Raw genomic sequence first — 9226 nt, 5'->3', positions numbered from 1 at the left:
CATATTCACTTAAGACTGTTTATGGAGGTGAGCGATTCTTTCAAGTTAGCTGGAGTACCTGAAGATGTGCTACAATTAAAGCTATTCCCATATTCGCTAAGGGATACAGCTCGAGCCTGGTTGAACTCATTGCCACCAAATTCAATTTCCACATGGCAAGAGTTAGTGGAAAGATTCCTTATGAAGTATTTCTCGCCTAGAAAAAAATGCTAAGTTGAGGAATGATATCACTGTTTTCCAACAAATGGATGATGAGTCCTTGTATAAGGCATGAGAAAGGTACAAAGAATTATTATGGAAGTGCCCTCATCATGGAATCCCACATTCCATCCAACTTGAGATGTTTTATAATGGTTTCAATGCTCACTCGAGGATGATAGTGCATGCTTCTGCTAATGGTGCTCTCCTTTCCAAGTCTTATAATGGGGCTTATGAAATCATTGAGAGGATTGCCAGTAACAATTATCAATGGCTAACCAATCAAGCAGTGTTAGGAAGACGAGTCTCTGGAATACATGAAGTGGATGCTCTCATTTCACTCGCATTTTAGGTATCTTCGATTTCCTCAATGCTTAAAAATTTTACCACTAATGGGTTTAATAGTTTTGCAACACAACCACAAAATCAATTTAAAAATATAGCTTGTGTCTATTGTAGGGAAGGACATCTGTTTGAATAATGTCCATCGAACCCAGAATCTGTGTATTACATAGGCAACCAGAACCAAAACTGAGGAAGGCAAGGACTACAATCCAATTTCTATAACCCATCATGGCAAAACCATTCTAATTTCTCCTAGAGTAACTAAGGGGCTGGACCCAGTAACATATATGCCTAACCTAGACCGACCCAGCCACCTAGTTTTACCCAACAAGTTCAGAAACAACCTCAAGTTGAGCCATCCAATGGCTTAAAAAACTTGTTGAAGGAATACATAGCCAAGAATGATGCCTTAATCCAAAGCCAAGCAGCTACATTTAAAAACCTGGAAAACCAAATGGGCCAGCTTGTAGTTGAACTAAAAAACAGGCCACAAGGTGTTTTACCTAGTGATACGGAGAATCTGAGGAATCCAGGGAAGAAGCATTGTAAAGCATTAACACTGAGGAGCAGAAAGACATTAGAGCCCAACACTGTTGAAGCTGAAGAGGAGCCAACTGATGCTTAAGACTTAGAGAAAGTTCAATCGAGTGTTGAAATTATAGTTTCATCAGAACCTAAATCTGCAAAATCCAAAAAGATAACTTCTAAACCTGCTAATTCTAATAAACTAGCAACTTCGTTAGATGCAGAATTGCCATAGAAGACGAATCAAATAGTTTCAGTAAAGAAGCCTCCACCACCCTACCCTCAAAGACTTTAGAAGTAGAAGCAAGAAGTTCAATTCAAGAAGTTCTTAAACGTACTCAAGCAAATTCACATCAACATTTTGTTGGTTGAAGTACTTGAACAAATGGTGAACTATGTTAAATTCATAAAAGGATATCCTGTTTAAAAAATGATGACTAGGAGAATTTGAGACGGTAGCCCTGACGAAGGAATGTAGTGCATATCTTCAAGATAAACAATCCCCAAAGTTGAGGGATCCTGGATATTTTACCATACCTTGCAACATTAGAGAAACATATTGTGGTAAGGAACTATGTGATTTGGGTGCGAGTATCAACTTGATGCCCATATTAATATTTAAGAAGTTAGGGATAGGTGAAGTTAGACCTGTTATAGTTACACTTCAATTAGTAGATCGATCCTTAACACATCCAAAAGGAAAAATTGAGATCGTATTGGTAAGTGTAGAAAAATTTATTTTCTCTGCTATCTTTGTTATTCTAGAATCTGAAGTAGATAAAGAGGTGCCAATCATTCTAGAAAGGCCTTTCCTAGCAACTGGAAGAACCTTTATTGATGTGCAGAAGGGCAAGCTCACTATGCATGTTCAGGACGATCAGGTAACATTTAATGTTTTTAAGTCTATGCGATTTCCTAACACAATTGATGATTGTTTTGTAGTATCTAATTTAAAGGAATTAATCATGGAAAGAGAACTTAACTATGTTGAGGATCTGTAGAAGCAAATTTTGACATCAGATCCTCCAAGTGATGAAGAGGAGGATGAATACTTAGCTTTGCTAGAAGCTAATCAAAGAGGATTTAATCCACAATCCCGCTTTAGAGAATAGGGATTATGCCCAACCAAAATTGTCAATCAAGAAGCCACCTAAATTAGAACTCAAGGTACTTCCTTCACATTTAAAATATGTTTATTTAGGTAACGCTTCTACTTTGCCTGTGATTGTTTCAGCAGAATTAATCATAGAACAAGAAGAGAAACTCATCCAAGTATTGAAACAATTCAAGAAGGCTATTAGATGGACCATAATTGATATTCGTGGTATTAGTCCATCTGTATGCATGCACAAGATCATCCTGGAAGATGGTGAGAAAGAGACAATTGATGGACAACAAAGACTGAACCCCATCATGAAGGATGTGGTAAAGAAAGAAATCATCAAGTGGTTAGATGTGGGTATAATTTACCCCATCTCAAATAGTTCGTGGGTAAGTCTAGTCCAGTGCGTGCCAAAGAAAGGAGGTATTACGATCGTAGAGAATGAAAACAATGAGCTAATACCAACCAGAACAATTATGGGATGGAAAATTTGCATCGATTACTAGAAGCTGAACAAGGCGACTAGGAAAGATCAATTTCCTTTGTCGTTCTTGGACCAGATACTGGATAGACTCGAAAGGCGAGACTATTACTATTTTCTTGATGGATACTCAGGGTATAATTAGATTACAGTAGCACCGAAGGATCAACACAAAACAACATTCACATGCCTGTGAAGTACATTTGTATTGAGAAGCATGCCATTTGGTTTATGTAATGCACCTACTACATTTCAAAGATGTATAATGTCTATTTTTACTAACATGGTTGAGGAGAACTTGGAAGTGTTTATGGATGATTTTTCAGTGTTTGGAGACACTTATGATGGTTGCTTAGCCAATCTAGCCAAGGTACTAAGGCGATGCGAAGAAACAAACCTTGTACTTAATTGGGAGAAGTGTCATTTCATGGTACGAGAAAGTATTGTTCTAGGACATCGGATAACGAGACATGGAATCAAGGTAGATAAAGCAAAGGTAGATGTTATTGAGAAACTCCCACCTCTAACTTCTGTAAAGGGTGTTAGGAGCTTTTTGGGCCACGCCGATTTCTATCGAAGATTCATCAAGGATTTCTCCAAAATTGCTAAACCTTTATGAAAATTATTGGAGAAAGACACGAGTTCAAATTTGATGAGGAGTGTTTAAAAGCTTTTAATGATTTGAAAAGCCGGTTAGTTTCAGAACCAATTATTGTTACATCGGACTAGGATTTGCCATTTGAACTGATGCGTGACGCAAGTGATTTCGCGATAGGAGCTTTCATGGGCCAGCGAAGGAACAAAGTTTTTCATCCTATCTACTATGCAAGACAGACTCTGACGGGAGCTCAATTGAATTATACGGTAACAGAGAAAGAACTACTTGCTCTTGTGTTTGCTTCTGATAATTTTTGATCTTATCTTGTAGGTACTAAATTAATTGTCTATACAGATCATTCGACAATTAAGTATTTACTTGCCAAGAAAAACTCTAAGCCAAGACTGATCCGATGGGTACTTCTACTTCAAGAGTTCGATCTAGAAATTCAAGAATGAAAAGGGGTAGAAAACCAAGTAGCAGAGCACTTGTTCAGATTGGAGCCGCAAGAAGGGAATTCTCCACTTATACTCGTTTAGGAGACATTTCTAGATGAACACATACTAAAGGTAAATCATGCCCATAATACCCCTTGGTTTGCTGATATTGCTAACTATTTAGCTTGTGCTTTGATGCTAATTGATAAGACGTATCATCAAAAGAAAAAGTTTTTTCACGATGTGAAGTACTTTTTTGGGAAAAACCATACTTGTTTAAAAAGTGTGTAGATCAAATGATCCGGAGATGCGTGGCAGAAGATGAAGTACATAAGATTCTATATCATTTCCACTCAGCTTTGAGTGGGGGATACTTTGGAGTACACGTACTGCAGCCAAAGTATTGCAAGCCAGATTCTTTTGGCCAACACTATTTAAATACGCGTATCCTTACATAAGAAGCTGTGATCGATGTTAAAGGTTGGAAACGTCACCAAAAGAAATGAGATGCCTCGAACAAACATCATTGAGGTAGAATTATTCGATGTTTGGGGTATTGAATTTTTTGATCCTTTCCCTCTGTCTTTTGGTCACAAGTACATATTGGTAGCAGTAGACTATGTGTCTATGTGGGTTGAGGCTGAGGCATATCAGGTGAAAGATGCTAAGGTTGTGATGAATTTTTTGCAGAAGCATGTGTTCACAAGGTTTGGAACCCTAAGAGCTATCATCAGTGATGAAGGGTCCCATTTTGTGAACAAATGGTTGAAATGGTTACTCGACAAACATGGAGTAAAACACAAGGTTGCCATAGCTTACCATCCACAGACAAATGGGCAAGCTGAACTAGCAAACAAAGAGATCAAAGGCATAATCAAGAATGTCGTTTGCCCGAATCAACGAGATTGGTCCAAAAGACTAGACGATGCTTTATGGGCCTACAGGACAGCATACAAGACACCTTTAGGGATGTCACTCTATAGGTTGGTCTTTGGGAAAGCCTATCATCTACCTTTGGAGTTAGAGAGAGCACAAAGCTTACTGGGCTCTCCAACAACTCAACTTGGATCTTAAGCTTGCTAAAGAGAAATGGATGCTCCAACTTAATGAGTTGGAAGAATTCTGAATGTTCTCATACGAGAATGCCAGAGTACTCAAGGCAAGACTTAAGAGATGGCATGTGACAGCCCTAAAGTGACCCTAGTAGGAAAGCGGTTTCGGGACCGCTAAACCGAGTCACTAATTTATTTGAATATGATATTTATTGTCTAAAATAAATGTGTGAAAATTTTAAGCTTCGATTTAGTAAATTGCATGTGAATTTAGTCAATAGGACTTATGTGTGACACTTTTGAAATGTGATAGATCAAAACATAAGGACCTATTAGTGCATGTTGAAAAAGGGGGGACTTGCATGTCAATTTCCCCCCTATCTAGTAGTGGCCGGCCATGACATTAGGGTGGACAAAGGATGATGGGCAAAACATGTCATAGACATGTTGTGTTGGTGCATCATGGGAGGAAACAATAAAATAAAGTTAGTAATAAAGAAATGGAAAAAAAGAAAAGAATGGAGAGATTGTTTCTCCCCCTCCCCATTGCCGTGAGTGTAAGAAAGAAAACAAAAAAAAAAGTGTCCATCTTTCTTCATAGCTCTTGGCCGAATGTTCTAAGGAAGAGAGAAAAACAAGTTGTGTTCTTTGGTTTTTCTTGACCGAAAATTCAAAAGAAAGAAGGGAGGAAATGTTGAAGAGATTCGGCCATGCTTGTAGCTAGGTGAAGGTAAGTTTGATGTTCTGCCATGAGATTCATGCATGTTTTTTTTTGTTAGCTTGAGTTCTAACTAGCCCATGGTTCAAATCTTTACTATGTCATAGAGATGATATTCGCTAAGGTGGATTTGTGTTGATGTTATTTGCATGCTAAAAGTGAAGCTTGTAATGATGCATGTGATGGTGGATTGATAACTCTTAAATCTCCTTTTAGCATCCTTGAGTGAGACATTAAGTTCCTTGTTCAACCATGACCAAAATTGAAATGGTAAGGTGTTGTGATGCATTCGCCATGGTAGGAAATAGAAGAGAAATAAGGTTGTTGTTAGATGAAGTAGAGTCTAACAAATGAGCTCGTATGTGCATTAGTTGCTAGATGGAGAAGAATCAGCTAGCAAGTTGTGTGCTAAGGCCGAATATAATTTTGTATATTATGGGTAATGCATGTGTTGAATTAGTGTAAAGGAAAGGATGCTTTAATAGTGTATATATGTGTATTAGCCAAGTTTTGAACTTGAAACAAATGGTGTTTAGTCAATACAAGTGACCATACTTGTAGAATGTATTAAGTGTTGCAATCGGCCTTAGCATAGATGTGTATGTTCGCCCACATGAATGAGTACATGAGTTGATGGGTATGTTCGCCATAGGTAGCCTATTGATGGCTTTAGCTTGACTTAGAAAATTCGCTAAGGGAAATAATAGCTAGTATGTTGAATTGATTCGTGATTTCGTACATATGTGACTCTAATGTCTAATGTATATATGGGCTAAGTACCTTGAGCTTCTCTTTGATGTTCGAATGAATTGTATTAAATTGCTTGATGTGATTAAAATGTGTATGATCATTGTGTATTTGAGCTAAAAGGTGGCCATATGACCTATCAAACTCCTTGTCATATTCGGCCATAAGCTAGCAAAATGAGACTTTAATAAGTTAAATTTGTTTGAATTAGCTCAAGAGCTTAGGGGACCACAGTTGGATAAGGGAAAGGAAAAAGTGATCGAATAGCCGTTGAAGCCATTCGACAACATTCGAGGTAAGTTTTCGAGTAATGGAACTTAGATTATGATTTGATTAGATTATGCTCTTTGTGTGTGGCTATTGAGCCGAAATTGCAAGTGTGATAAGTGTCTTGTGTTTGAGTTTTGCTAATGAAAATGAAATACGAATGTGTCATGATTTATTGATAATTGTGCTTGGTTATTCGAATGATGTCCGGGCTAAGTCCCGAAGGCTTTGTGCTAAGTGACTATATCCGGACTAAGATCCGAAGGCATTTGTGCGAGTTACTAATTCCGGGCTAAGCCCGAAGGAATTGGTGCGAGTTACTAAATCCGGGTTAAGTCCTAAAGGCATTTGTGCGAGTTACTATAACCGGGCTATGTCTCGAAGGCATTTGAACGAGTAGCTATATCCGGTTAAATTCCGAAGGTACGTGATTCGGGAATGAATGATCTTGCTGTAAAAATTTCAGTTAATACGCTTGTGAAATCCCAACAATGAGGTATGTTTCAGTATGTGCTCAATTAGTTGAGCCCTTACAAATAAGTATTCGCCGCTTGATAAATGAGCTACCGGCCTTTAGCTAAGTTGATCTTTGTGCATGAATATAAGGGTTGGTATGTGAAGTAAGTATGATATTGAGAATTTGTGCATATGGAATTACCTGTTTAGCTACATGAATGCTATACTTTGGTTGTGTCTAAATTCATGACTCAAACTTACTAAGCATTAAATGCTTACTCCGTTTCTTTGATTCTCTGTTTTATAGATTTTGGTTCTTCAGCTATCGGACTCGGGATTTTTGAAGTCAAAGTCGCCCACACTATCAAAGCTCCTTTCGGTATATTTTTGGTTGAACTTTGAAATGGCATGTATAGGACTACCCTTTTGTTGTAGGTCATGTACCTTTCGGTTTTGTGTAAATTTGGATAGCCATGCAAAAATGGCTTAAGTATACTTTGGGCATGGTATTATAATCATTGTATGTTGTTCATTAAGAGGTATGGAAATGTTTGGAAACGATTAGCCATTGGGATGGTTAATCATGATCATATTTTGTGCTATTTATGTAAAAGGGCTAGTTGAATCATGGAAACTATGAAATAGGTAAAGCCTACCTTAAAGACAGATGCTGACAGCTGTAGTGACATGGATGTGAAAAATCACTAAAAATAGTAGGAATGGAATTAAATAGTTAATAAATTATGTAAACGAACCTTGACAAGTCTATTTTCATAGGAAAATAATGAAACGATCATATGAACAGTATGTTAAGAGATATTTAAGTTTTCGTGAGATAGGGCCAGAACTGCTTCTGGAGTCCCTGTTCCGAATTTGGAAATTCATTATAAATTTACCAGAGATAATTAGAAGTCATGCCATATATGTACAGATTCGTTTTCGAGTCTAGTTTCTGTAGAAACAAACGGTTTCAGTATTGAAGCCCTGTACAAGGAGATATCCAAGTCGTAATGCGAAAAGGTCAGTGTAGTAGATCCCTGTAACATGGGGGACTTTAACTAATAAATTGTAGTAATTGGCCTGACCAAAAATTCTAGAAAAAAATTTTTAGATGCATATATGAGTCTAGTTTCAGGAAAAAATCACAAAACTGATTTTCGAGTTGTGGAACTCAAGATATGATTTTTTTAGGTGACAAAGTGACACGCTTAGCCTACCGTCTGAAATTTTAAAATGAACTGTGCAAGTAAGTGGATTAAGCCCGTTAACCCCTCGTGTCCGACTACGGTGACGGTCTCGGGTACGGGGTGGTACAGTTTTATTGGTATCAGAGCCACGGTTTAGTCAATTCTAGGACCACCGTAATGCGTTTGGGTCTAGCTATACATGCCATTTTATGTGATTATTTGATAGTGTGGTGATTTCTGACATTTGCAAATGTGTTTATTTATAGTAATGGATCCCGATCCCGACCGAAGCGGTGGTGATGATCTTGAGAGTGTAGCGCTTTGCTCTGCACAAGGGACAGCGCCGGCGGACTCTCAACCTAATGCTAGTAATCCGAATGATTAAGCTAGACAAGCTTTCTATAGCGTGATGAATGATTGGTTCAACCAATACATTCGAACTAATACTGTGTTCCACAACCTCTATTCCCGACAAATACCACCCCGACCTACAATACCTCCGTGAATCGACCAAATAAGGTCAAATAGGCCCCATTGATAGAATCAAAACACGGGCTCTCAATTTAAGGCTACGGATAGCGATGATGCCGAGCAAGCTGAATTTTGGTTGGACAACACTATCCGGCACTCGATGAGCTATCTTGCACACCGATGAGTGCCTAAAGTGTACTATCTCCTTGCTACGTGATTACGCCTACTATTGGTGGAATCGTTGACTTCTTTGTGCCTAGAAAGCAAGTGACTTGGGAGTTTTTCCAAACCGAGTTTGGAAAAAGTATATCGATGAGAGATTTATGGATCAAAAGCGGAAGGAATTTCTTGAACTTAAACAAGGTTCCATGTCGGTTCTGACTATGAACGAAATTTGTGAGGCTTAGCCAGACATGACGAGAATGCATTTCCTCGAAGTCGTAATGTGTAAACGTTTGAGGATGGGCTAAATGACAATATAAAGTCAGTATGTTGGCATCTTGGAAATCCGAGAATTTGTGGTACTTGTTGAGCGAGCTTGCAAGGCCGAGGAGCTCAAAGATGGAGAAAAGAAAAGTGAGGTGGGAGCAAGGGAGTTTCAGAAGAGGTCTTCGGGAAGCCCTTCCCACGATCATCGAAGAA

At 38.3% G+C, this 9226-nt stretch overlaps 1 non-coding gene across 1 annotated transcript; it reads right to left on the bottom strand.

The window, feature by feature from the left end:
* Positions 1–211: 211 nt before the first annotated feature.
* LOC128280006 (small nucleolar RNA R71) lies at positions 212–318 on the bottom strand. The gene has a single exon (XR_008270188.1). It is a non-coding gene; the product is annotated as a small nucleolar RNA R71 (small nucleolar RNA).
* Positions 319–9226: the final 8908 nt, after the last annotated feature.

The sequence above is a fragment of the Gossypium arboreum genome, chromosome 8, assembly GCF_025698485.1.
Source record: "Gossypium arboreum isolate Shixiya-1 chromosome 8, ASM2569848v2, whole genome shotgun sequence".
Taxonomy (NCBI): domain Eukaryota; kingdom Viridiplantae; phylum Streptophyta; class Magnoliopsida; order Malvales; family Malvaceae; genus Gossypium; species Gossypium arboreum.
This window is presented reverse-complemented; position numbering and strand designations above follow the sequence as displayed.